Raw genomic sequence first — 26,869 nt, 5'->3', positions numbered from 1 at the left:
AGTACACCCTTATTACTTGGGTGCATCCAAGACGTTTCTTACCTCATACATACAGAATGGAAAGGAAACTCTACAGTAACAATTTTACTTTGGAGAAGTCTTGACTTCTCAGAACTTTGGCTTTCTATATGATGGAGCCTAGAATCAAGGAGAGAGTAGAGAAAAGTCAAAATTCCATGGCACCTATCTCTTCAGTGTTTAGATTTCATAGGTAATATTTTTCATTTATTTTCTTTGCACATTTTTTTTTGTTGAGCATTTCCAAAGTGGCCATGGATACTTTTTGTAAATATATATACATACAGTTCTTGTGAAAGAATTCTTGAACTAGCTAGAAGATATGAAATGCCAAGCCCATTTACAAATGAAGAAATGGATATAATTATAGAAATGGAGATTAATGATTTCCAGTGGTTAGAGATAGTGGGGAGACTGGTTATAAAGGAATAGCATAAAGGAACATCTGGTACGGTAGAGTTAAGTATCCTGATAGTGGTAACAGTTATATGACTACGCATGTGATAAAATTGCGTACAGGCACATATACACACATACAGGAGAGAGATTGAGAGAAAGAGAGAGACAGAGACAGAGAAATAACTACATATATAACTGATGAACTTTGAATAAGCTCTGTGGATTGTACCAGTGTTAGTTTCCTGGTTCTGATGTCATAATATAGTGATACTAGCTATTAACATTGTGGGAAGCTGGGTAAAGGATTCACAGTATAGCCAAAGTCCTTTTAGAATTCTCAAGCTAGGAAAGAAGCAAAGCTTACTTATCTTGTGCCTAGAACTTATTTCTAGAACAAAAGTGAGTTATATCAACAATATTTTCTAGAAGTAGGTTCTGACCAGTGCCTCTATCACTACATGAAAGCAGATTAGGAAGCAAATTAGGACAAAAATCATCACTTATCAGTCAATGGCCAATGCTTTGCTTACCTGAGGCTCAGGGCTAGGGAATTTTCAGACCATTTACCACTTGATAGAATTGTCCTCAAGAAGTTAACATCTAAAAGCCACCTGGATTATTTCTAGGAATAGACAGGTACTTTTCCTTTTAAAATTCTTGGCTTCATAACAAAAGCATAGAAGATAAAAATATATACAACACTATACAATCTGGGTTCCAAGCACAACATGAAATGAGGATTGGAAATAACAATCAGGAGTGTCACCTATTAAGATAAAAGTTTTAAGACAGTTATGAATTCATCCCCACATACATTTTATCTTTATTTTTTTTAAGTATTTTATGGTCCTCTTGATTCTATGGAGTTCTTTACCAGGTTTGCTTTCTGCCCATTATTAATGCTTTTTCCTGTTGTTTCCTTTTATGTCTCCATGAGAGTTACAACAAGTTGTCTTCTTATGACTTGGAGTTTTAAAGTAAATGCATAGCCGAATATTTGCCTCAGGATACATTTCCTAAACCCTCCTCTACTGCCTGTTTCTTTCTCTTTTAAAAGTGCCTTCAATCATCAATGCACCAATGTTGCATGCATATTTAGTGTCTGTGTCTTTCCTTTGCAGCTTACACACTGAAGTTTAGGCTTGAGTAAGATTCCTGAGAAGCAAAAAGATTCTGAGCACCCTCAGAGGGTAGAATGCATTGAGTTCCTCGCTTGTCTTATGCAAAAAAAACTAAAAGTAGGAGAACACAGGGCTCTCCTCTTATATATATAGCCTTCCTGGTTTTACCCCATAATTCTAAAATAGGAGAGTAAAATCCCACCTTTAATCCACATGGGTCTGGCCCTTTATGACTTCCTAGGTGTCATCTAGCTAATTTGATCAATTAACTGACATTAACAGGAAACATCTGGAACCACTGCTTCTAGAAGACATCATGGCCCTCACACAGACATTATCCCTCCTATTTCTCCCTTTGAGGTCTAACCCCCAGTGACTCAACTGATCTGAACTTCTGATGATGGGGACAGGTGGAGTCAGGCTGCTGGGGAACTGATTTTAAAAGTTTGAAGAGGCGTCCTGACCAAGGGCTCTAAAGACCCATCTGAATTTTTAGCAAAAAATTTAGTATGCCTAAAAGATGTCAGATGACAATAAAGCAGTCTGTTTAGCCACAGGAGAGATACTGCATGAATAATGGGTTCTCTGTACTCTTTTTGTCAGTGTAAACATCATCTTGTCGGTTTGTTAGAACAATAATATCTAATAATAATTCTCAGCATTTGTCAACGGCAGAGACCTTCACAAATCTAAGTTTATTTTCAAGACGATTCTGTCAGTGGAATTTGATTTATTATTTCCATTGTACACATGGAGAAATTGAGGCAACATTTTAGAGACAAAAAGATGAGTCAGAGTGAGAATTAATCCAGCAAACAGTGTCTATATTTCTTCTCTCTGAATTTGCTACAAAAATATTATTTACGAATTGTGTGAAATGATTATAGCACTGAGACCACCAATTCAGTCAAGAAGCAGCACCTATATTATAGCTCTATTTATTTTTCACTGGCCAGAGGTAGCTCTGAGGTAACAATTGAAAAGGTGAAGAGTCACAACTTTCATTCTCTATCTCTAGGGCTACCTACAGAGAACAAATTGTCTGAGAGTTTTATCCTTCTGAGTTGAGTAGAAGCACTTTCTCCTTACAGACTTTGAGCTTCTTCCCAGAAGTGACATGGGTGTGCCATGTTTCTTAAATGAATTGTGTAAGACCCAAAAGGTTATTTTTAAGTAAAAATATACACCCAAATTTATTACAGTAATGGCAATGGGAAGATAAGGTTGGAGATTAGGATTGAGAAATGGCTGTTACCATGGTAATAACAGGGTGGGCAGGGCTAATCCTGGCAATTGATTTCATGATAGGAAACACTGACTTTGAACCCCAGTTAAATGAAATGCTGTCCCTAACAAAAAGAATTACATTCTTCTCATAAGTAGATCTATATTACAGAAAATAATACTATTATAGCTTAAATTACATCAATACAACTGTTGAATTTTGAATTCCTCCCTGCTTATATAAGTGCCCACATAATATCCTCAATTTTGCCTCTCAGTCCACAAAGTTTAAAATGTTTACTCTCCGGCCCTTTACAGAAAATGTTTGCAGACCCCTGGGCTAGTGGTTGCTGCTGATCTAGGAATGACTTTGAGAACCGCTGCTCCAAATTGTTTTCATTAAATATCTTTTCTGTTTCCTGGCACAGCTGGTCCTGGACTATTACACAGTGTTGAGATGCATACTCCCCAGTGTTTATCATTCCCCTCCAGGAGGGGAATCTGTGGAGCTGAACAGAATGTAAGAAATGCCTTAGTATTTGTTTAGAAGTACAGAAAAAGAGATTTAAAAATATGGTGGTTAGTTCTTAGCAAAATTTTAAGAGAGGTGAAATTAGTTTTGGATATTGTCCCATGTCTCTTTATAAGCTTTTGTCTCCCTGCCATCCCAAGTGCTCGGCATTCTGGGGGTTTCCTAACTGTTTTATCCCTGACTTCTGCTCTCCACACAGAACTTCCTCAACACACCTACAGCTCTACAGTCACCTCCCAAGCTAAGTGACGGGTAAGAAATCTGAAGAGTAAATCTTCAGAATTTAAAGTCTGTGATTCATTTCAAATATTTATAGTATGTATGCTTTTGTTCTTTGTCATTTAACATCGAATTGTATGTTGCAATATTTGGAAATTATTGCTCTGAAAAAATGTCACTTTTTAAAAAAATCTTGACTTTTTTGCTCCCATTCTCGATTTTGCTATCAGTAACAGATTCTTGATATTAAAAACTGATGAAGGTGAAGTTTTCTATTGTAGCTTATCTTAAAGGAGTATCATCTGACTTCTGCCTACTAATGAAAACTGGAATTTTCTCCAAGGAAAGTTCTGCCGTCTTGCCTCTCTCAACTAATGGATGAGTTGGTTCAGGTCTTCCTCCTGCTCTTCCTTAGGCTCAGACTGTAAAGAAAACCTTGAGGAAAGAAGAACAATCTAACAATAGGCTAACAATTGTTTTTGCTATCACATTTAGCATGTCCCATGGCAGGAAATTACTCACCATTTTTCCTTTTCCCTTTTTAAATTTGGATTCACAATTTGGAAGCTCTTGGCTATTAGGAAAGTTGGAAGAGAGAGCAGTATAGTGCCGTGGTTAAGAGTTCTAGAGTCAGCAGACCTAAATTTGAGTTTTTACTTTATCACTAACACAGTGTGAGCTTGGGTACAATCCATGGCCTCTTTTCACACCATCCCCTCACATGTGCAATGGTGTGAAACTCACAGCTACTCTTTAGTGACTGTTAGGATTAAAATAGTTAATGTGCAGGGTTCTTAGGACAGTACCTGGCACATGGCTTAGTGAGTGCTCCATAAATTGTAGCTTTGATATAATTTTATATAAAGTACTGTAGTAACCAGAACTTAATCATTCTATATCTGTGTTCCCCACTAAACCCGTCCTTCTATCCATCCATCCTTTCATCCATTTACTTGATAAATATTTTTGAAGACCTATTATAAGTCAAGCACTCACTTGGATTGGGGGGATACAGTGTGAGAAAACAAAAAAAAAAAACAGATGAAGCCCCAGTCCTTTAAGAGCTGCATTTTAGTTGGGGGTGGCGGGGAGAGAAAGAGGAGAGAGAGAGAGAGAGAGCGAGCGGCGAGCACAGCACTTAACTTAAAATAGATGTATCAAAAGTGTTTATTAAAGAATGACTGTGTAATTGACATTTGTGAAAAATGAAAAGTCAGCTGTGGTTACACTTCGTTTCAGCTGTTATTGGGACAGGGCCATCACTTAGAGCAGCACCTCTGAGATACGCTGCTGGACAGAGATCAAAGCTGGCCATCCTTGAGCTCTGGAGTGGCCTTGCTCTGGCTATTTTGCCCTGAACTATCTTCCCAGCGAGCACAGAGGGGAAGTTATGGCTCCTGTAGAATTGTGGTCATTCAGACGATGGTCTTCACATTAATTGCAGTATGTAATTCAGTACGGAAGTCTAAGTGGCAGCCACACATAGATTGTTTTCCTACATAACTAAATGTTCTTTTTACTGCCATGGTATACTGAACAAACTGTTCAGCTGTTAGTAAGTTCTGGGGAAGGAAATACAATATTGTGCATACTGAGAGGCAGAGAAGCTTTCAGATATGGAGCAATTAATTAAAGAACAATCATGAAAATGTTCCTGATAATTCACTTCAAGCAGCTATTCACTGTTACTTTATTATTGTGGATAATATTCGCGATTATAGTTTAATTTGTTTTTAATATGGATGTACATTTTTATGTAATCTCTTTGTAATTGAGAAGCAGTTAGATGTCCAGGTGCTCTGAAATATTTTATTCAATTACCCAACTTTTAGAAGAATCCTGTTATGCAGTTAACTCATATTGTTAATGTAGACTTAGACATTCTCTTTTGCATGTAAGTATAACTATAAATCTATCCGATTTCAATTTTAAGCTTCTTGGCAAAAGCCATATTGCCATCTCTGTATGAGTCTAACTAATGCTAATGGGTTCATAGTTCCTACTAGGAAAATCCATTAGTCAACAAATATTTCTTGGGCAGTTACCTTGTACATGGTATGGAAATTGGGTGTTGGGGCTGTTATACAAAAAATTACACAGATTTGTCCTTGACCTCCAGGCATTTTTAGTTTTGTTGGGAAAATAAGACAGGATAAAATGGTTACTAACAATATAACACAATAAATAATGAGCATCAAATGATAAAATAAAATAAATAATTGTTGTAGAAAGCCATAGGAGACAGCAGTTACTATGGTCATACATGGTTGTAGAAACTTGACCCACATAATCTTGTCCATTTCATGAAAGTTGGCCTGATTAATTAGAAGGCCATAGGGTGAGTATATTCCTTTGCTACTCAAAGAGTGATTTGACAGCTAGCAGCTTCAGCAATATCTGGGAGTTTGTTAGAATTGCAGCATCTCAGGCACTGCCCCAGCTGATTGAATTGGAATCTGCATTTCCATGATTCTGCATTTCCAATGATTCATAGAACATTAAAGACTGAAAAGCACTTGTCTATCTTGCAGACCCATAAGTAACATTTTTTCCCCCTGAGGGAATCTTAGGCTCATAGTTGTTAATCTCTTTCTCACCCCAATTAAAAAAAGAAAAAAGAAAAAAGAAAAAAAGAAATGAAAGGAAACCATTCAACAAACCTTTATGTAACTTCTATGTGCTAGCCACTTGGTAGTTTGTTCTGGTTACATTCTAAGTACTGTATACATCAATACCCACAGATGATTTGAGCTATTTATTAATTCTGGCGACCGCTGCTGACTCTGAGGTTTAAAAGCTAAATTGATTCTTAATGCTCAGGGATATTTCCTCATCAAGCGGCAAACTTGGGTCACCTCAAGAAGTGGGATAATTATGTTAGAAACTCCTTTGGGCAAAGAGTGATACCTATGGAAGGAGGAAGCCTAACATAAGAGACAGTGCTATAGCAAACACAATTTTATCTTTGGCTTCCTCCCATGCTAAAGACTCTATATTCAACTGCCTACTTGACATTTCAACTTGTGTCTAACAAGCTTCTTAATAATAAACAGCCAAAAGAGAATTCTTAATTTTCTCTCACAAACTTGTTTTCTCTTTGATCTTCCTTTTTTTGATAAACAGTGCTGCTATCAACCATCTAGTTAATAAGCCAAAAAGGAGAAATCATTCTGAACTCTTCAATTTTCCTACCCATTACATCTAATCCATAAGCATTTCCTGTCAATCATACCTTTCGGGTGATTTTGGATCAGCCCCCTTCAGTTCATCTCCATGGGCACCACTGGTGATCTTGCCAGGGGTTCTGTGCTGGTTACCTAAGTGCTCTTCTTGCTTCCAAATTTGCTCTTGTCCAATCTAATAGCAATACGACAGGCAACATGGTCTTAGAAAAATGTTAATCTCTTCATATAATTCATCTGCCTGAAACCTTAATGATTAGCTATTTATCTTCAAATAAAACTGAAGCCAACAGGCCCGGTTGCATCTGGGTCCTGTTTCCCCTTCACTTAAACCCATCACCCACTATGCTCCAGCTAGACCGACCTTTTAATCATTGTTTCAATGTGTTCAGCTCTTTTCTACCTGAGAATCTTTGCATTTGTTCCCTCTGACTAGAATAGTCTACTTAGCTCTTCAGCTGGTTGCTTCCTGATCTTTCAGAGCTCAGAGTACCTGTCCTGCCTTAGAGAGGCTCTCTCTGAAGTTCAGCTAATCAGCAACCCCAGCCCCGTTTGTTCATTTTGTGGTCCTAATGACAATCTCCAATCCCATGTTTAATTTTTTTGTTTTGCTCACGTGAGTCCGCCTCTCTAAAAGATAAACCTGCTAAGAGCAGAGATCTCATCGCTCTTGTTTATCTCTATTTCCTCACCACACAAACGTATGAATGAATAAAAATGTAGTACTAGATTTGTATGACTAGATTTTTGTCCTGTTTCTGAGTAAATCTAAAATACTTCTTTATTTAATTACCCAATTTTAGAAGAATATCATTATGCAGTTAACACAGAGTATTAACACAGGTATACACATTTTATCACTGTACCATATGTAGGTAAAACAAGGAGCCAGATATATTTTGAAAGGAGGGAGGTTTTTCTAGCCAGCTGATCATCTGAAAGAAAGAACACATGGCCAGCGTGCAGTTCTCTCTGCAACGTATCCAAGGGTGTGCTTCCAGGATCTACTCCAAACAGCACTGTGGCCACTTGGATATAAATGACTCTCCCTGAGTGGACCTCTAAGGATGTAATAGAGAGGACAGAGCCCTCCAAGTCCCTACATCCAGATTGAGAGTATAGGAGAATCTATAACCCTGACAGGAAGTGTAGGTAAATCCTTACATTCTGACTTAAATACAAGGAAATAAGCATTCTGGTTTCCTTAAGTGGTTTAGATTGTTAGGTCCTTTTGAGCTCTAAGAAATTTGCCAATTAAAAAAAATTATAATTAGCAACCTGTTTTCATGTCTAACACAATACTAAAGAGACTCACATTTGTCAAGTGTAGTGGGCAGAAGAATGGTCTCCCAAAGATATCTACATTCTAAACCCTTCCAGAATCTGTGATTATGTTACTTTACAAAGCAGATGTAGTTAAATTAAGGATATTGAGATAGGGGAGAATATCCTGGATTATCTGAATGGGCTTAATGTCATCACAAGCGTCCTTAAAGAGTCAGAGAAGGAGAGGTGATGAAAAAGCAGTGTGTACGAGTCAGAGAGAGATTTGAAAATGCTTTGCTATTGATTTTAAAGATGAAAGGAAGCTATGAGTCAAAGAAAGCAGTATCTCTAGAAGCAAGAAAGGGCAAGGCAACAGATTATCCTTTAGAGCGGTGGTCCCCAACCTTTTTGGCACCAGTACTCCAATGAGAATCTAATGCCTGATAATCTGAGGTAGAACTGAGGAGGTGATGCTAGCACTGGTGAGCGGTTGCAAATACAGATGAAGCTTCTTCACTTGCTTGCTGCTCACCTCCTGCTATGTAACCCAGTTCCTAACGGGCCATGAATGGGTACCAGTTCACAGCACAGGGGTTGGGGATCCTGCTCTAGAGCCCCTAGAACAAACCAACTCTGCTGCTTTAGGATTTCTGGTCTTCAAAACTATAGGGTAATTTGTGTTGTTCTAAGCCAATAAGTTTATGGTAATATGTTTCAGCAGCAATAGGAAACTAATACTTTACTAGTGGTTGGTAAAGATATGTCCCTTCTTAGTTTTCTTTTTTATTTTTAAAGTAATGTTGGTGCTCTAAAGTCATCCTCATGGTCCTAACAGAGATCATAAAAGTCACAGCACTTTAATTCAAAACAATTGCCTCACCCCCTCATTTAGAATCCCCTCAGTATTTACTGCACACAGAATTTTCACATCTTTGTTAACTAGCTATCCAAGCTACAGCAGATTAAAAATAATAAATAAGGAATTATCAGAGCAAAAATAATGATAGCTACAATATGTGACAATGAATGGCTTGACTGTAAAAGAAAAGACAGAAACCCCACAAAAAGGCCATAAGAGGCAGACCATTTAGTGGTAACCAATACTCAGGAATGTGACAGCTCCTGGAGGTAGTACTCATTTACATCACAACATGGTACTTATGGTTTGACTCGTGACCTTGAAATGCAGAAAAAGATTAAGTCATACCTAATATACCTCCCAATATATAGGGAATTGTGCTCCACGTTTAAGAGAGATATCCATCAAAATTAGTTAAAATAAAAAATGATTTGATACTTTAAGGTAGACAGTTATCTGGAAAGGTTTATTCTCTAATGATATCAAATAGTGTGGTTTTTTTAATGGATGTCTATTCCTCTCATAAAAATTACCCTCTGATGTGGTTTTCTAGACGATAATAAAGGACCTCTCGATGGGACTTGATTCCTGTATCCATTCCGGAAAATGATGTGAAGTGATAGATGGACTTCTGATTGCAGTTAGAAAAGGCTGTGCCTACCTTCTTACCATCCCTCGAGAATAGCTTTCGGTTGAAAGAAGAATTCTCAGCCAGCTTTGGAGCTAAATGCTCATAATACAATTAGACAGTCATAGTTGACATTTAAACATTTTTTCATTTTTCATTTTTAACCAAGCTGTAAGCGTTAACTAATTAAGCCTCATCAGACACTGATGCAAAAGAATTACCTCCAATATTCTGTAGATGAAAATAGTTTATGTGATACTTCTGAAAGTTCACCTACTGATGTAAAGGAGGAAATGTATCTCCCACTGTGCAATATTTTAAAGCAGTGGTTCTCAAGGGGGACCTGGTGTTATTGAAAGGAGCCTATGTTTCTCTCTATATAATATATATGTATGTGTATATGTATGTATATAGATATGTATGTGTGTATGTATGTGTATATGTGTGTTGTCGCCATGGCCATGCCTATGGCATCATTTTGGTGCACATTTGGTACTATGATTGTGTAATACACATATGTATGACATATGCTCCCATTCTGCACACTCTCTCCTCTGTTGCTCCTACTCTAGGCCAAGCCCCATTATTTCTCACCTGGTTTAGGGAAGTAGCCTCCCGCCCCATAGATCTCCTGTTTTCTTCCCACTCCCTACAACTGTTCTCCTCACAGCAGCCAAAGCAATCCTGAAAAAAACTGAAATCAGATCATTGCCACACCCCTGATTACATCTCTCCATGATTTCCCATTACATTTATAATCAAGGCCAGTCTTCGCACCTTGACTTCAAAACTCTGCCATGTCTGGTCCCTGCCAGCCTCTTGAATACTGACCCTTGCTCATCACACCCAGCCACTCTGGCCTCTTTCTCTCCTTTGAACATCCGAGAACCATTCTCATCCCAAGACTTTTATATTTGCCATTTCTTCAATCTTCCCATGACAGATTAGCTGTCACCTCTACAGAGAGACCTCTGCTAACAATCCAATCTACAGAGATTGGGTAGGTAATATAAGTACCATTGGGAGTGACAAAATGCAAATTAATTTGGAAGTGTTGTTATAGGCATAATAGGTTTTGGTCATTTGGATTTTCCCCCAATTAACAGTGGTCCATGAAGCATTTGACATCAAAATTTGGTTCTGATACTTGAAGTTGCAAAAAGGATGAATTTCAGTATGAAAGAAAAGAAAACGTTAAATGAGGACACTTAATTTTTTTAGAAAAGCTTCTTGATACTAAAAATGATGCCACTAGTATATCCTGAGATAGTTATTAAACATACATATTTAGAACACTTTTCAAAACTAATTACGTACTGACTTTAATGCCATAATGATGTAAGTACTTAGTACAGAGTTGGGCATTGACTAATAGTTCTTTGCCCCTGAAATATAGGAGAGCCTGTTTTCTAAGCTTCTCAGAGCCACATGAGACTCAGCATATTTTCATCAAGACTTAAGAAAGCTTCACGGCAACAATCAGGACCTATAAAGAAGAGAAAATTACTATCAGTCTTACTGCAGGCAATTTAACTATCACTCAAACTGTGAAAGAGAGAATGTATCCTCTCTAAAATTTCCATTTGGGGAACAAATAAGTTTATTTGTTACATCAATAAAATGTGAGACTAAAGTATTATAAACTGCAAAAATATTTGATGGTTTCTGACAAAAAGTGAAAAAGATGTAGAATGTCTAAAAAAAGATTTGAAGAAAAAAACAAAACCTAGGAAAAATACATACTACGTAATGAGAAAATGATGTGTGTAACCATGCAGCCCTTCTAAGGGAGTGGGTTCCTGTGACCCGGCGGTGCTATTGTCTGTCCAGCACATGAGCACATTTGGAAGGAGGACTTGGGGAGTGCAGACTGAGAGCATTGGGGGAGCAGTCAGAGGATAGTCCAGGAAGTATAGGGGAGGGAATGAGGAGAGCAGGTTGAGTAATACATTGGGAAATGGTCAGTGAGAAGCCTGCTTGATAGGAGAGAGTAAGCAAAGGATATCCAAACAGATATTTAAGGACAGAAATATGTACTGCGAGATGCTATGTCATTTGAAATACACCAAATTTGTGACCTTTTCTAATGATCCTCCAACCTTCAGTAAAGCCAGCTTTGTATAATGGTGTGTGTTGAGGAAGAAGCTGAATTTTACATATGTTTAGCAAGACAAATGAAAAAGTGGCCAATGAGCACATAAGCTTTCAGGAATTCACAGGTTTCTTGGCTTTATACTTCCACAGGGCTTCAACCTAATCTGGCACAGCTCCTACGAGTCTGGGAAAGCAATGGTAACATCTGGGATATGACTCCTTTAGAAGCATCCAGGGGCTTGTGGGCGGGAAGACATAGTGAAGGACTTATTTTTGTGTATTCTAATAATGAAAGTTGTTGGTGCTTAGCTGAGAGTAATATTTAACTAGGAAGCCAGAGCTTTTCTCTTATCGTTATACATATCTTCATTTGGAGAACAAACTTTTCAATGTTGCACACCAATATAAAACACTTTTCATTATAGTTTTACAAAATTCCTACCTGAGCACATGTTCTAGATAATAGAAACATAAATTCAGTTTCACTGAAGAAAATTCCCTAAGGTATGATAGGATAAGTGTTTCACAAACATTTGAGAAAGAACAGTAAGTGCTGAACAGAGAGGTTTTAGTCTTTCGAAAAGTTATTTGAATTTTTGGTACTATGCCAAACTCAAAGTGGTGTAAAAGACAGCTATAACAGATATGAAGTCATCATATTTTAAATTTGATGTTATTTATTTCACACAGTACATTTTTATAGTTTTGAATATATGAAATAGTTTTGAAGTAATCTGGTTAAAGAGTCTTCCCTGGGGCAGCACCAGAAAATACTGGGTTTCAGGTACATGAGATGTGGGAGAGGGACTTCATTCAGGCTCTAGTCCCAATTTCTATTCCACAAGCTATTGTGGTTCTTTATTAAGCTAGCCTGTTTGCTCGAGGCTTGTAACATCTCCAGTTCTCAATGACTTTATTTCATATACATTTCACATATTTTAAATGTGCCCTTTGAGCACATTATTATGAAATGTTATATGAGAATGCCAATCTCCTAATAAAAGAAAAGAAGTTTTCAATTTTGTGTCTGGGAAGATATGACTCAGTGACTTGGAGAGAAATCTACTGTGCAAACAAATATAATTATGAAGGAACAGCCCACAATTATATCTCCTTTTCTCTAGGAACAAATCATTCTACTTCCTATAGTATACAATGACAATAATATGAATCCGTACAACTTTCTGGAAAAATGCAGAAATATGCAGTTAGCAAGTTAGCTTTAAAAGGGACAAATGTCTTTGGGGAGAATGCTTATATGTTCGTTGGAGTTTGAAATGAGTCATCATTATCTATCAACATTGAAAGTTAGAGAATGCTGTTGATTTATTGAACCTGACAGGATAATTTTCTGGAAAGATGCAGGTACGAGGTAGCACACATGCGGTGATGGGGAAACTTCTTTAAGAGGAAAGTAAATTGGAGACAGTGATGAGACTCCCTGCTTCTCCCCTTCATCCTCCCTTCCTTCCCTCATGGCTTTCCCTTCCTCCCAGTTAGTTCCAGTTTCTCTGATTAATTGAATACACACACACACACACACACACAAACACACACACTTGCTTTTATGCAGATTTGGAAACCTCGAGCCAGAGATTTCTTAAAAGTTCCATTCAGGTTGAAACTCTTTGTTTAGTACTCATGTAACATGATGGCAAAGGATGTGAAGCTCGTTCCCAGTGACTTACCACTCTCAAGTGGAGTAGGTCAATGATTTCTTAGGGATAGATTTGCATTTGCCTGGACAGCATATTGCAAAGGGGCACACAAGTAGCTTGTCCATGGTTTATTAAAGATGGCTCTAATGGGCCCAGGGCTTGGAATTAACACTTCTGCAGGCTTCATCACATTCACCATCGTTACTCAGGATAACACACTTCTTGTTCCACCACTTATGGGGAAAATGAAGCTTATATGCCCGTTGGAGTTTGAAATGAGTCATTATTATCAATCTACATTGAACATTAGGGTATGTTGCTACTTTATTGAACCTGACAGTGCAAGAAAAATGAAAAAGCAAATTATTTACATCACTGGAGTATAGTTAATGTAGCCCACATATGTTTGTTTGGTTTTTTTTTTACAAGTTTGTTTCAGATAAGTGCTTTTGGACTTCAGATATTGATAAAGATAATTTCTATTTATTGAAAACCTACTATGTGTCAGATACTCTACTTGGCATTTTGTATACTTGATCTTATGGCATTTCGTATACTTGATCTTATAAAATAATTCCATTATTAGATTGATAGATTACCTTCATTTTATAGGTAAGAAAATGGCAGCTCAAGTATGCTAAGTAACTGGCTCCAGTCAGGCTACTAGTAGATGTCTAGGCAGGTGGGTTTGCTTCATAATCTGATCTTCCCATTATATGCTCTGTCTTCCTCAATAAGAGAATGAATGCTGATGAAAAACTGTGGAACAGTCAAGATATTTGCCACCAGTGAGGGGGTGAAGTGGGGTAGTATTTGTTTTGCTATAGATAAAGAATTGGCTTAATAGGGAATACAAAGTCAAAGAAAATAGTTGCCTCTCCAGATGGAAAAAATGTTATGAGTTTATTTAATAGATGTATAAGTGATTTGGATTGGAGAGTACGTAGTGAGATCTCCAAAATTAAAGATGGAAGTGAAATGTCAAACTGACAGGGATAAATCATAGTAAGATCTCATGAGGTTTCATGTGTGGGTAGAGAAATAGCAAATGAGCTCTAGCGTGGGCAAGTGTAAGGCAATGTACTTAGGAAAAATAATATAAACTTTGCTTATGATACCTCTTGGTTTCAATACCGGAAAAGAAGCTTAAATCGATATAAAATATTATAAAATACATAATATTTCATGTTTTAAAAAGATACTTTAACTCCATTTTTTTACCTCCACAAAGAAACAAGGAGAAAAATCAATTGTTAATAACCTCATTTTAAGGGGAAAAGAAAGACCTAGATTGCTTCAGTGACTTCCCAAGCTCACTGTAGTAGCTAGTAAAAGAACTCTAACTAGAAACCAGCACCATAGGACGCCTGCCCACACCCTTTCCTCCTATGCGTTATTCTCTAGGGTCATACAGCCAGGAATATCAGGTTATGATCAGGAGACTTTATCCTTATTATATAAAGATAAAGAACTCTGGCTTTAGAGTCAGACATACCTGGATTTTAATCTCATTTTGCTACTTGCCAGAATACATGTCACAGAACAGGTAATTTAGTTGTTAGAGAGCACTGATTTCTTCTTGTATAAAATGGAAGAATAAGTACTTGCCTTACAGAAGAATCTTAAGAATTAAATGAAGTAAGATATGAAACTACTTAGCACAACGCCTGGCACATAAGTGTTTAATGAGCATTCATTTTTATTGTTGTAAATGGACAGGAAGGTGCAGTAAATTTACACTTTGAAGTACTAATGTGTTCCAAGTATATAGCAATAATTGATAAAAAAGAAAAGAAAACAGTGAATAACCGCAGCTGTCTTAACATTCAGTATAAACCTCCCCCTAGATGAGAAATAGAACAACAATGCAAAACAGTGATTAGACTAGAGATGCGAGCCTGCTGACCTCTGGAACTGAAGCAGGCAGGAGCAGGGCAGGGCAGGTTTGGCTTCTACAAAAGAAGGGAGACTAAAGCTTTCCATGATGAGGCCAGTACCAGTTTTGGTGATTGAAGTCATTCCTTTTAAGATGAACCTGTGAAAAACTGTTGCCAACAAAGAAAGTTATAGACCAAGGGACAGCACAGACACAGTAGGGCAACGAGGAGCCTCAGGAAACCTCCTGTTGACTGGGAGAGTGAGGCTGAGATCGCCTCACTGAACAGGAGATTTAAATAATAATATGAGAACTGACTCTGAGCAGTGGGTGTGGCAGACGGGTGGATGAGGGCGGCCCCAAACTTATGGACAAGGAGTCTGGAACAAGAGGAAGGGACAAATCAAAACAGAACAAATAAACAAACAAATAAACACCTCAAAAACATCCTGCAAATCTATTGGCTTCAAAAGCCTTTTTGGTTTGTAAAATCCACAAAGACATTTGATGCTAAGAAAGAAAACAAAATCAATAATGAACATGAATTTAGTCCAGGAGTTACAATAGGCTATCAGTCTGAGAAACACATTAACATTAGGTAAGTTTAGAATGATCAAAGAGATAAATACAGGGATTATATTCATAACAAGAGCAGAAAATTGTGAAACAAAACCAGGCAGATATATATAACAAGGTCATGTAAATATGACTAAGCATCAACTTGAAATTTTGAATATAACAGATGTTATCATTAAAATTAAAAATGATAAACAATTTAAACAATAGACTAGACACAAAGAGAGAATTAATGGACTGGAGGATAGTGCTGTAGAGTTACCTGAGAATGACAGAAGTTCAGATACATGGTGGCTAAACTGAGAGGTCTAATGGCTAAAAGCTTTCCAGAAGTGAAGATGAGTGTCCTCAGATTGAAAGTACCTACCAAATGCTTATAAAGGTAAACGAAAATACATCTATGACTTGATATCAGAGCGAAAACACAGAATATCAGAAACAAAAAGAAATCCATGGAGATTACCAGGAAGAAAACACAGATTATTGACAAAGGCATGGCAGTAAGAGAGACTTCTCCTCAGCAATAGATGCCAGAGAATAAAGACAAAAAAATATACCAAGTAAATATTTACTAACCGAAATTTAAAACATAGGTAGTGTACTATAGCTAGTATAATATTAGTATTAGGCAAAATAGGATTTAAGGGAAAGAATATTAACAGGAATATAACAGATACAAAATATATAAGCAGACAATGAAACTGTAACGATTGTGAACTTTTTGATGTAGAGGTTAGGGCTGAAAGAAAGGCATGATTAGCATTTATAAAACTATGTCCATGGGCTTTATTTTTATTCAATTCAATAAATTTTATTATGTCTTAGCTAAGCACTCCTGTGAAGTTCTAAAGGCCAGACTTATAAGAAAAGTTTGTTTTTATGGAGTGTTAAAATTTGGCTTAAAAAATACAGTTAAAAAAATACAAGAGTAGGAGAATTTGGTTAGATAAATGAAATACAGAGCCAAATTTTTTATTTAGGAATTTGTTTGTGAACATCCTTAATCCAAAATTTTAGAATTAAAAAAAGCACCCAAGCTCTTCCATAAAATATCTGTTCTAGTGTTAGAGGCAGAAGGTTGTTCGTGATCATTTTTTCTGACACAAAGTTGACATTCCTTGTGTCATTCAATGAGCTGTACAATGAAAGTATATAAACTGTGAGAGTCCATTTAGCTTGACCCCTTGGTATTGTTATTAATGCTCATTAATAATTAATTCAGAGCTCCATGATCCTGGCTCTCTCTTCTGAGAGGCTGAACTCTGAACATCCATAAGCTCTCAATCAAGGATAGACACTCTGGGTAAAGGCAACAGACCACTGGAAATATGAATTAGAATGAGCATGTGAAGTACAGCATTCACTCCCCACCCAGCTCAGTCCATGACCTCTTTGACCTGAGAGGGAAAGAGTATTATTATGAACCTTACATATGATAAATGCTCATTAAATATTGAGGCTTTACACACTCAAACCTGGAAGCTTTTTTGTAGCTTTTATAAGAATTATTATCGTGTGTAAGTCCTAGCAATGAGGTATTCGTAATCCTTTAGAGTAAGTATTTTCAATAATTAATTAGAAAAAGGTTAGTTGATCAGAATGGTTAAGAACTTTTAGCCAGCCCCCATTCACATCTCTTCTCTCTGTGGTAGGTACAGGGATTAGGCTGGAGGTTGGAGAGTGGGAAGTAGCCATCCAGGCATTGATGATGGAGAGCAGGTGTGAGGTGTGTGGCTGCTCACATGCTTACATCACTTGCAACCTACAAGGAAGAGATTGCTTTAAACAAACTAGATTGACCTGCAACAAGTTCTCAGTTGTTTTAAGCTTGTTCCCAGTTTTGTGGGTCACCAGACTCATGTTATCACATCTTAGGTAGGCCCTTGGGGAAGTGAGGCACAGAAGAGAGGTCTAATGGAGTGTGAGATGCAAAAGGAATTGGGCCAAACAGAGGAGAAATCTTCAAATGATTGATCTAAGTTTAGATGCTGGCACATTCTTTGTTTTGTGTTTATCATGATAAAATCTCATGCCTCGAAGGAACTAGCTGAATGACCTCTAAGGTCTTAACAATCTATAATTCTGATGTACTGTCTCTCCTGTTACACTCACATTAGCCGGGTGGGGTGATGAAATTTGAGAAGTCTTTGTAAATATAATACTGTAAGAGGGTGTATTTTATTAGCTGGTCGACTGACCTTACATTTGTATTCCATTTATTTGTTTCTCTCTATAATGCGTTAAAATTAATTCTTTGTGCCTCATGTAACTGAGTCTCGGCCTTATGTTCCTAAAAGAAAAATAACAAGTAAACCCCTCACCTTCCCCTGCAGTTTGCAGACTTGCTCGTTGGGTGCCCTGGAGGGGACAGACAGCCTTAGGATCAGTGGTGTGCTGGAGCTGCACTGTGCTGACTCAGAAGAGCTGTTTAGCTCATCTCTTTCCAGTTCCACATTCAGTGATGTCATGTTGGTAGCTTAAAACTCGCCATGATGAGAGTACTTACACCATGGAAATTGGCACACACTACAGACCAGGGCTTTTCCCCACGAAGACAATTGTTCAAGATTTACTAGCATTCTACTGCTCAGAATCCTCTTAGCCCACAGTTCATTTCCTATGAGATAACCTACCAAAGCCTGAGGCAGGGTCTTCTCAGAGACTGCTCTGCTTGGAAAGTTGATAGAAAGTGATGATAATTGCTGGAAATAATTTGACTGTAAAGTAATAAGACCAATTGCACACAGAGGTTTCTAGGCATTTGTGTTTCCCTTAACATAAGGCTGAGTACTAAGTTTTTTCTTTCAAAGTTAACATGAACACCGTTATACCTAGCCATAAGAATGTCTTTTTTAAAAATCCTAACAAAAATGTGTCCTTTTTCTAAAGTTCTTAAATCTCTCATATTGTAAAATATCGGTTCTTCACTGAACCAGATTACAGTTCATGGCTAACATGCTTTTTCTGTCAAAGAATAAAATATTTCATGAGCATTTATCATATGTAAGACACAGTGATAGCCAGATACGGAGAATTGTAGACCCTCACATTATTATCTTTAAGAAGATATAATTTAGAGAACGAGGCAAGACATGCACACATGAGAAGTTACATAAGAGAATTTTTATAACACTGTGTAATTTGAATTTATCTAGTAAGTTTTCACCTTAAAGTCAGTTGCAGTACATCAAACACACACACACACACACACACACACACACACACACACGCACGCACACACACAAACCTGTTGAAGATTCTTTTTAAAGGTTTCTGAAGAGTGGATGCCCGAAGACAAAGGTAAGAATTAAATCTTACCCATAAAGCAAAACGTTCTAAAAATCTTTGAGTATTTTTTCTTTCTCCAAATTATTACTCCCATAGCATCTGTATGTCTTTCTTCCTCCCTTTCCTTCTTCGTCTTTCTTTATCCTCCTCTTTCAGACCACTTGCTGGTGGTATGCTCGCATCTCTCTAGGTATTCTTGAGAGTCTGTCAAAACAAGAACCTTTTTGGAGGACCCACCCACCTTAGAAGGGAAAGGAGAAAGGGGTTGTAATTTCATGTGCTTCTGCCACAAATAAGAGACAACAATTCAACAAGTATCATAAGGAATATTTGAAATCAGAGGTAAAGAGTTGGGATTTTTAAATTCAGAAGAAATGGAAAAGTGCAAAGATCATTTTGGCAGTGAGAAAGCTTTATGGAGTGAGCAGCAGTGAGCACACGGTCTCAGAGTGGAGAGATGGGAAGCAGAGCGATCAGTGGAGGCTTCTCTCATCCGTGTTTCCAGCGTATGCACATCACCATCTCTCGTTTCATATCTTATTATGTACTTCTACCTCCTCCAAATGACCCTCGGTCCACGATCCATTCCCTCTCCCCAAAGAGGAGTTGTCTGGGTTTCGTCAGTGTAGAAGTAGGGTTATATCTCAGCCATCTGGATCCTAATCAGGGCTTTAACTGCCAATGTATTCAGTGGAAGCATTTTTTCACATAGTTTTAAGATGATAATGTATTTGAAGAGGAAATAAACATGGATTTTCCTTGCAGCGCACAGTTTTACACACGAACCTTAATAACGGACGGGAGAGTGGCACTGTCATACTGTTCAGGTCACAGATGTCAACTACCACATTCACTGGCATTTTTTTTTTTTTTGATATTTTTGTACCAATCAACTAGAGAAGTTTTAGAACAGATTTTCCTCTTCTTTTCAATGCAGACTCAAGTGACTTAGGGGTGAAGAGGCAATTCAGCAGTAAAGTCTATTGTTGGCAAGTTTGCATAGTTCCTGGCTTAAGAATCTTTAGCCTCCTCCTCCTCCAGCCTGGCTGACAAGTTCAGCAATCTTTCTCCACCATTATGAGTCATTATCAAGGCCCAAAGTTACCTTAGTGATTCTCACACTTCCCCATGTCTTTGTGATGACAGAGCTGTCAGCATGGGACATAGGGAGTCCAAAGTATTACAGAATTGCAGTATGAAGTTGTTAAATTAACAGCAACCTGATTTCCTTTATTTTCAGGCCTGAACATTCAGAATAATCTAAATAGCTTTTTTTTTTTTTCCTGCTAACAATCAACTAATAAGTACTCCAACTCTCTGACAGTATCAAAGGCACTTGAATTATTCAAGCGAATCTCATCAGGGTTTTGGGGATATTTGGCTCATCTGGATTCTGGACAAATTTTTCCATCATCAGCAGCAGCTCCTTCTGGCTACATAACCTTGAGCGAGTTATTTAATACCCTCCTTAACCTCAGTTTTATCATGTCTTAATTAAGTTAAGGTTACATTCCACGTCTTCCCAGTCTGTTCTGAACACTCAGATTAGCTAATATATAAGAAAATTCACCTGGAAACTAGAAATTTTTATGTGATATATTAATGACTTAGATCCTCTTGGCTGATGTGAAAAAGAAGACCACATGCGATTCTCAGATATATTTTGTAGCATATTTAGGCTGGTTAACAAGCAAAAGGGTTAGGGGTTTTGTTAGGAAAGTTATTCATTTTATCCTAGTTTTAATATGTTACCCCCAAATCCAAGTAATAGACACAGCATATTATTATACTTGTTTTGATATAGATAAATTTTGGGAAAAAATAGGGATAAACCATACCCTGTATTCACTAGTATTTCTCAAAATAAAAAAAAAATGTAGCCCTATGGAAGCCATAATCTATATGATCTACACATGATCAAGTACAAGAAAGATTACCCTTCCCAAAAAGCACACCATGAGAACAAATTTTAAAATTAGTTGCCTGCAGCAACTCTTCTAAGTTGTTCATTTCTCAAGCATCATAAGTTCTTTGCAATTCTGACCTGGGTGCCTCTTCTCTTTCTTCCCCCTTTCTCCTGATTCTGTATCACACAAGGTTAAGGATGGATCTGGCAAAAGCAGAGATCTCCTTAGAGGGCAGGTGGAGAGAGTGAGCCTGGGTAGGAACACCAGAACCTTTATTATAAGGTGAGGGGGATGCTGAGGACACTCATACGCTCAGAATTTTTGACACATCACAGGTATAATGATGCAGCAAGAGTTCTCCCTCGAATCACTTCAGAATTTAGACATGTCTAAGGCTGGAGTCCTGGAGCAGGGTAGAACTGCTAAGGGTCTCTGTGTGAAGAACCAAGGAGAACCCTGAAAAGCAGGCAGGCAGAGAGAAGGAAGAGTTGAGCAGGACATATGGATGGAAGTCACCAGACAGGCTGTGGAGGGGTGGGGTGATTCTGAATAGGACGAGGTATTTGCCTCTGCGTTGCCCCCACCCTGGTCCAGGTCCCCCGTCTTCTGTGGGAGTCCTGAGGAGAGCAGGTAGAATAGATGAAAATGAAAGAGCTGGGACATTAGAAGAGGAAAGAAGGATCGGAGCTGGGGCCAGCAGCTTGTGCCGAGACAGGAGATGCCACTCAGCATGGGCGACACATTTTCCTATCAGACATCAGCACGCTCCAGGCAGACCTTGCAGGGGACCGGCTGTGGTCAGCAGCCTGTACTTTTGGTAGGCACTGGAAGCATAACTGATGGTTGTGGGGTGAAAAGGACCAGTGCCCCAGAGTAGCCAATAGAACTCACGGGAAATGTCCCAGGACACCTCTAGAGGGCATAGGAGGGATTGAGATCCCCAAGTTAGCCACTGTGTCTGGTTTTTGTCCTTCTCATTAATGTCTTTTTATGAGTAGCTCTGTAGACTATTATATCAATGGGAATGCTCCCAAATCCTGCATTTTTTCCTCAGGCCTACCCTGGGTTAATGACGTAGTTCATCAGCATGTTAAACTTTCAGTTCTTAAAAGATTAGATAATTAGATAAAGGAAACGTAAGTTAGAGGCCATGTAAAACCATTATGTAATATGTCAGCAGATATAACCCAGACACATGATCTGGTTTAAGTTTTGCTCTTTCTTGTTGTGTGTGGCCTTTATGTCCTTGTTTGCAAGATAAGAGGTTCATATAGATGATCCAGAAGGTAATTTTCAGCTCTCAGAGTCACAGTTAGCCACACAGTTGCTTATAAGGTTCAAGGCAGAAGGTTGTCTTCATATTGAGTAATCAAAAGGTAAATATCTGATAAGAAGGCCTGTTTGGTTTAGGAGCAGGCCCAAGTGGGGGACATTGGCTTGGACACTAGATGAGGCTGACGGGAAAGAGAGAGAAAGGTTCTATGATAAGGGACAGAAGCCCCCAGTGCTCAGGTCCAGAGGGGTGGATTAAAGTATTGACAGGGATCGTGGAACTTACTGAGGAAGCCAGAGGAAGCGCCTGGCAGAATTTTGGCGTGGTGGGCACGTCCCTGTTAGAGCGTCAGTTTTTCCTGGCAAAATCATTTCCAGGATGGGACCCAAAGCCCCAGCCACTAAGTTGGATCTTTAGATGCCAGGGACCTGAGGGTACATGTCTGAGTGTGCCCATTAGCATGAGAAAATTTGGAAAATGTAGAAAAGTACATAGAAAAGAATGTAAATGACCCACAGCCCCATTGCTTATAGGTAAAACTTAACATTTCACCAAATTTTTTTTTATCTTATGTAGATCTGAAATATTTCTAAATTGCAATATATAATTTTGTATCCTACTTTTTTCTTCCCTTAATATTATATGAAAAGACATATAATATGGCTACTTATTAGCATTTTTTTCACTTAGATTCATCAGAATTAACTTGAACATTCTTACTGTATTGTACATTTATGTTATTACCCATATTTTCTATTATAAATAATTTTTTTAAATAAACATATTTGTGCAGTAATCAAAAGTCATATTCCTGATTATTAGGATGGATAGATTCTTAGAAGGACATGTACATTTTACAAATTTGTTACATATTCATTTTATTCTCTCAGTGCATACTGGTTAAATGGCAGTGTTGGAAGGAGGAAGGATCGGCTGAAACCCCCGTGGAGCTCACATGTTCACAGGGAACAGAAAAAGATAAGAAATGCTTACAACATGGCGCCCCACATGTCAAGACATGGGAAGTTCCTGGTGCAACCAGACAATATAGCCAGAACTCCTAACCCTACCATCGAGGGCCAGGAGGCTTGTTGAAGGAGAAATGTCCAAGCTGAGGCCCGAAGACAGTAAGGATTATCTGGGAGCACTGGGCAGTGGATTAAGACAGAATATTTTGGCAGTGGAAGCAGGATGTACAAAGATTTTTGGAGAGATTACAGATACATGCAAGTTCCTGAAAATTACTGAAAGAAGCACAGTAATGCTGAATTATAAGGAATCAGAGACAGACATCTGTAGAGATCAGCTAGGCCATAGTATAAGAATCTTCTAAGGCATTTGAGAAGTTTGCATATTGTCCTGGGGACAATAAAGAGCCATTGAAATGTTGTCAGTAGAAGAGGGAATTGATCAAATATGCCTTGCATGAAGGTCACTTGGGCTGCCAAGTGGAGAGCATATGAAAGGTGGGAGGAGCCGAAAGGTTGGAAGGTGAGCTGGGAGGCTGTAGAAGTAATCTAGGCGAGAAAAATTGTCATTTAAATGGAAGAGTGGCAGTCAGGGTGGAGGAAGACAATTCCCAGATTATTAGGGAGTGAAATCAACCTGATTCAGTAACTGATTAGACACAGGGAAAGTGAGTGAGTGCAGAGCAGAAGAAAGCTCCTGAGTCTGTCTGATGTGTACGACTGGGTGGGTGGGTGGTGGTCCTAGCCAGGTAGAAAGGGTGCACAGGATCTGGCTGGAGGTGTACAGAGAGCTGGGATTTGGTGTCTCGAGTTCAGTTTCGAGTGTCCTGAATTTGAAGAGGAAAATACAAGTAGAAGCAAAGTGAGCTCTCATATCTATAGGTCTTGAGGAAATATAGGTTGAAGACAACATATTCGGGAGTCATTGATTACACTGAGATAGAGTGAGGAGCAAGCCAGGTAGTTAGTTAGGGATCCAGGACTCAAACCTAGACAGAGGGCTAAACATTGAGAGAACAATTACATTTTTAAGAACTCTCATCAGGGTGGAATATTCTAAGAAGTTAGTTGGGGTGAGGAGGTAAAATCCTCAAGGACCAACATATAATTAATAATCTGCTTTCTGAAGAGGTTGTCTAATCAACTGTAGGGTTTTTGACTTTTTTGTGTGGGCCATTCAAGCTTTGCCTTTAAATAAATGTTAAGCGAGAATGTTTTTTTTTGTTCGATGAGGTGGCAAATGGTCAGCCTTCCTGCAGCACGTGCCATAGAAACAGCCTGCTCTTGAGGCTGAGGAGATGGACCAGCAAGATTCTATAGGGTCAAGGTGATGGGCAGGCCAGCAGACACAGGCAGAGGAAAAAAAGCCCACAGTGGAAGTAGGTGAAAGCGGGTAGCCAGAAGAGACAGGGGCATGAAGGTATAAAAGCAAGGGGTTGATGGAAAAAATGTGGCAGGTAAATCAGACAAAATGATGATGGAAGGGTTTGCACTGGATTTTACCACAAGGAGCTTGCTGGTGGTCTTTAGTGGCACAGATTCTGTGAAATGTGGGGGAAGATGCCATGTCGCTGGGTGTCAACATGTATTATGGGAACCAGGAAAGAAAGACAGGAAGTTCCACAAATCTTTCAACAGGTTTGGCCTTCTGTGGGGGACAGAAGGGAGTGTGAACACTCCCTTTTCACTGTCACTGGTCTCATGGCCTATGTATCATTTTGCAAATGTTTCTGAGTCAAAATATGATATTGCCTTATTTGAACTTTTGACATTTATCTGATTATTAGTAATATTAAATGTTTTCTCTTATGGTTATGTGTAAATGTTTTCTCTTATGGTTATGTGTTATTTGTGTTATGTCCTTTGTCCAGTATTTTATACTTTATTCATTATCATCTTATTTATTCTGAGGACATATTTATATATCATAATCTCTTTGCAGTTATATATGGAGTAAATATGTTTTCCCAGTGTTAATTTTATTACGCTTTTAACATATAATATTTTTTCATTTTTATGTTATGAAAATGTGAACAGCAGCAGTTTGAACTACGTGGCAAAGTGGGGTTACCTAGAGGCCGGTGTGAACCTGCTTAATGCTAGCTTTACAAGAATAATATGAGAAGATGCCTAGCAGGCTCAGAAAACCAGCTTTCCCTTGGCAAGAAGAAAGGCTAGCTGAGATCCCATGGCTGCAAACCATCACAGTTTTGGCTTTCACACTGCACATGCCGACAAATGCCAGCCTGGAGGAGGAAGGAGAGTGCCTTGTTGAAAAGGCAGGGCGGCTCACAGATGGAGCACAGATGCTGTAGGCTTGAGGGTTCAGATGCCACGTAATCTTTAAAACCACAAGGCCATGCACCTGCTGCTCGGGCCCATGATTGACAGTGTGCTCCGCCTTCCAAAGACACACTTGGGTGCCATTGGCTTATTGTCTTTAACGTTGTGCAGGGGAAGCAGCCTGCAGACATGTAGTTCTTCAAGTCAGGAGTTGGAGTCTCAGCTACTCCACTGCGGTGGGAGGGAAACGGATGATGATGGACGTCAGTGCAATTGTTACCAAAAAATCCCGGGACACTTTAGTTCACGATGGCGGCATCTGAGACATTTCTGCTCACTTAGTCATTCGTTTTGAAGTTGTTAATCAAGCACCAACTCTGTACAATTCACTGTTGCCGCTGTGGGGCTTGACATAGTTTAAACTGGGAAAGTAATTTGCAGAGACTGTGCTGGGAAGAACCATCAGAGGAGAGGTTCATTGAATGAATCCACGCAGGTGTGCAGGGGGCTGAAACAAGGCTCGTACTTGGTCACCTGAAAATGGATGTTGTTGCCCAGAAAGCCCAGCATCATATCTAGTACATCCTAAGTGCTCAACCAATATTGGTAGAGCACAGGAATAGACCCGGATATTGTTTCTGAAACCAAATACTGTATCATTAATCAGTGTGCACTTTATGATGCCCAAAGAACATGAGGTTTTGGACCACACTTTGTACACTCTGTTTCACCTCAGGGCTGGGAGTGAGGTGTGACAGATGTGTCTTTATGAGCTCACTCTGTGCAAGGCTGACTGGCCTCCATGAAGTTTTATTACCAACGATCTAGGCAAGATCATTAGAAAAAAAATTGAAATGCAGAATGAGAGGTGGCGGCAATTTTTTTTTTCCAGTACCTTTTTGTGGCTTAAGCAGTTTGGCCTGTGTGCCCAGAATACCTGAGTTCAAACCCTGCTTGCTGCCTGTGTGTCCTTGAGCAGATAAACTAACCTTCTGTGCTAGTTTTCCCATCTGTGAAATGAGAATGGAAGAATACTTACTGTTCAGAGTTGCTGTGAGAATGAAGGTAGCTCATGATTGAAAAGCACTACACCTGTCATCATCAAAATCATCATCATCATCATTATTATTTTAAGCAGCAGTGGTAGCAGCTACCAAGTCTACTTCTCCTTCCAGACAACTCTATAAAATTCCAGAAGGTCACATATTTGCTTTTTGGTCTGTGTATTGACATGGCCAAACCTTTCCAGAGAATTCTCTTTCTGTCCCCAGGCCCGAGGCAGATAGTGGCTCTGTTCCATGTAGAGACAGGGACTTTGCTATTTTTGTTTTCCTGAAGGGACAGCGGCTGCTGGGTTGCCCTCACTGCAGTGCGGTGATGATGCTCAGCTCCTAGAAGAAAAAATTGGCGGCTGAGCAAAGTTCAGTTCAAGGGAGAATAAGCTTTGCCAGCTTTCTATTTGCATGAGAAGGGAGCGGAGCGGGGAAGGAAGAGTGGA

This window comes from Pteropus vampyrus, unplaced genomic scaffold (assembly GCF_000151845.1).
Source record: "Pteropus vampyrus isolate Shadow unplaced genomic scaffold, Pvam_2.0 Scaffold122, whole genome shotgun sequence".
Taxonomy (NCBI): domain Eukaryota; kingdom Metazoa; phylum Chordata; class Mammalia; order Chiroptera; family Pteropodidae; genus Pteropus; species Pteropus vampyrus.
Note: the sequence above shows the minus strand (reverse complement) of the source record.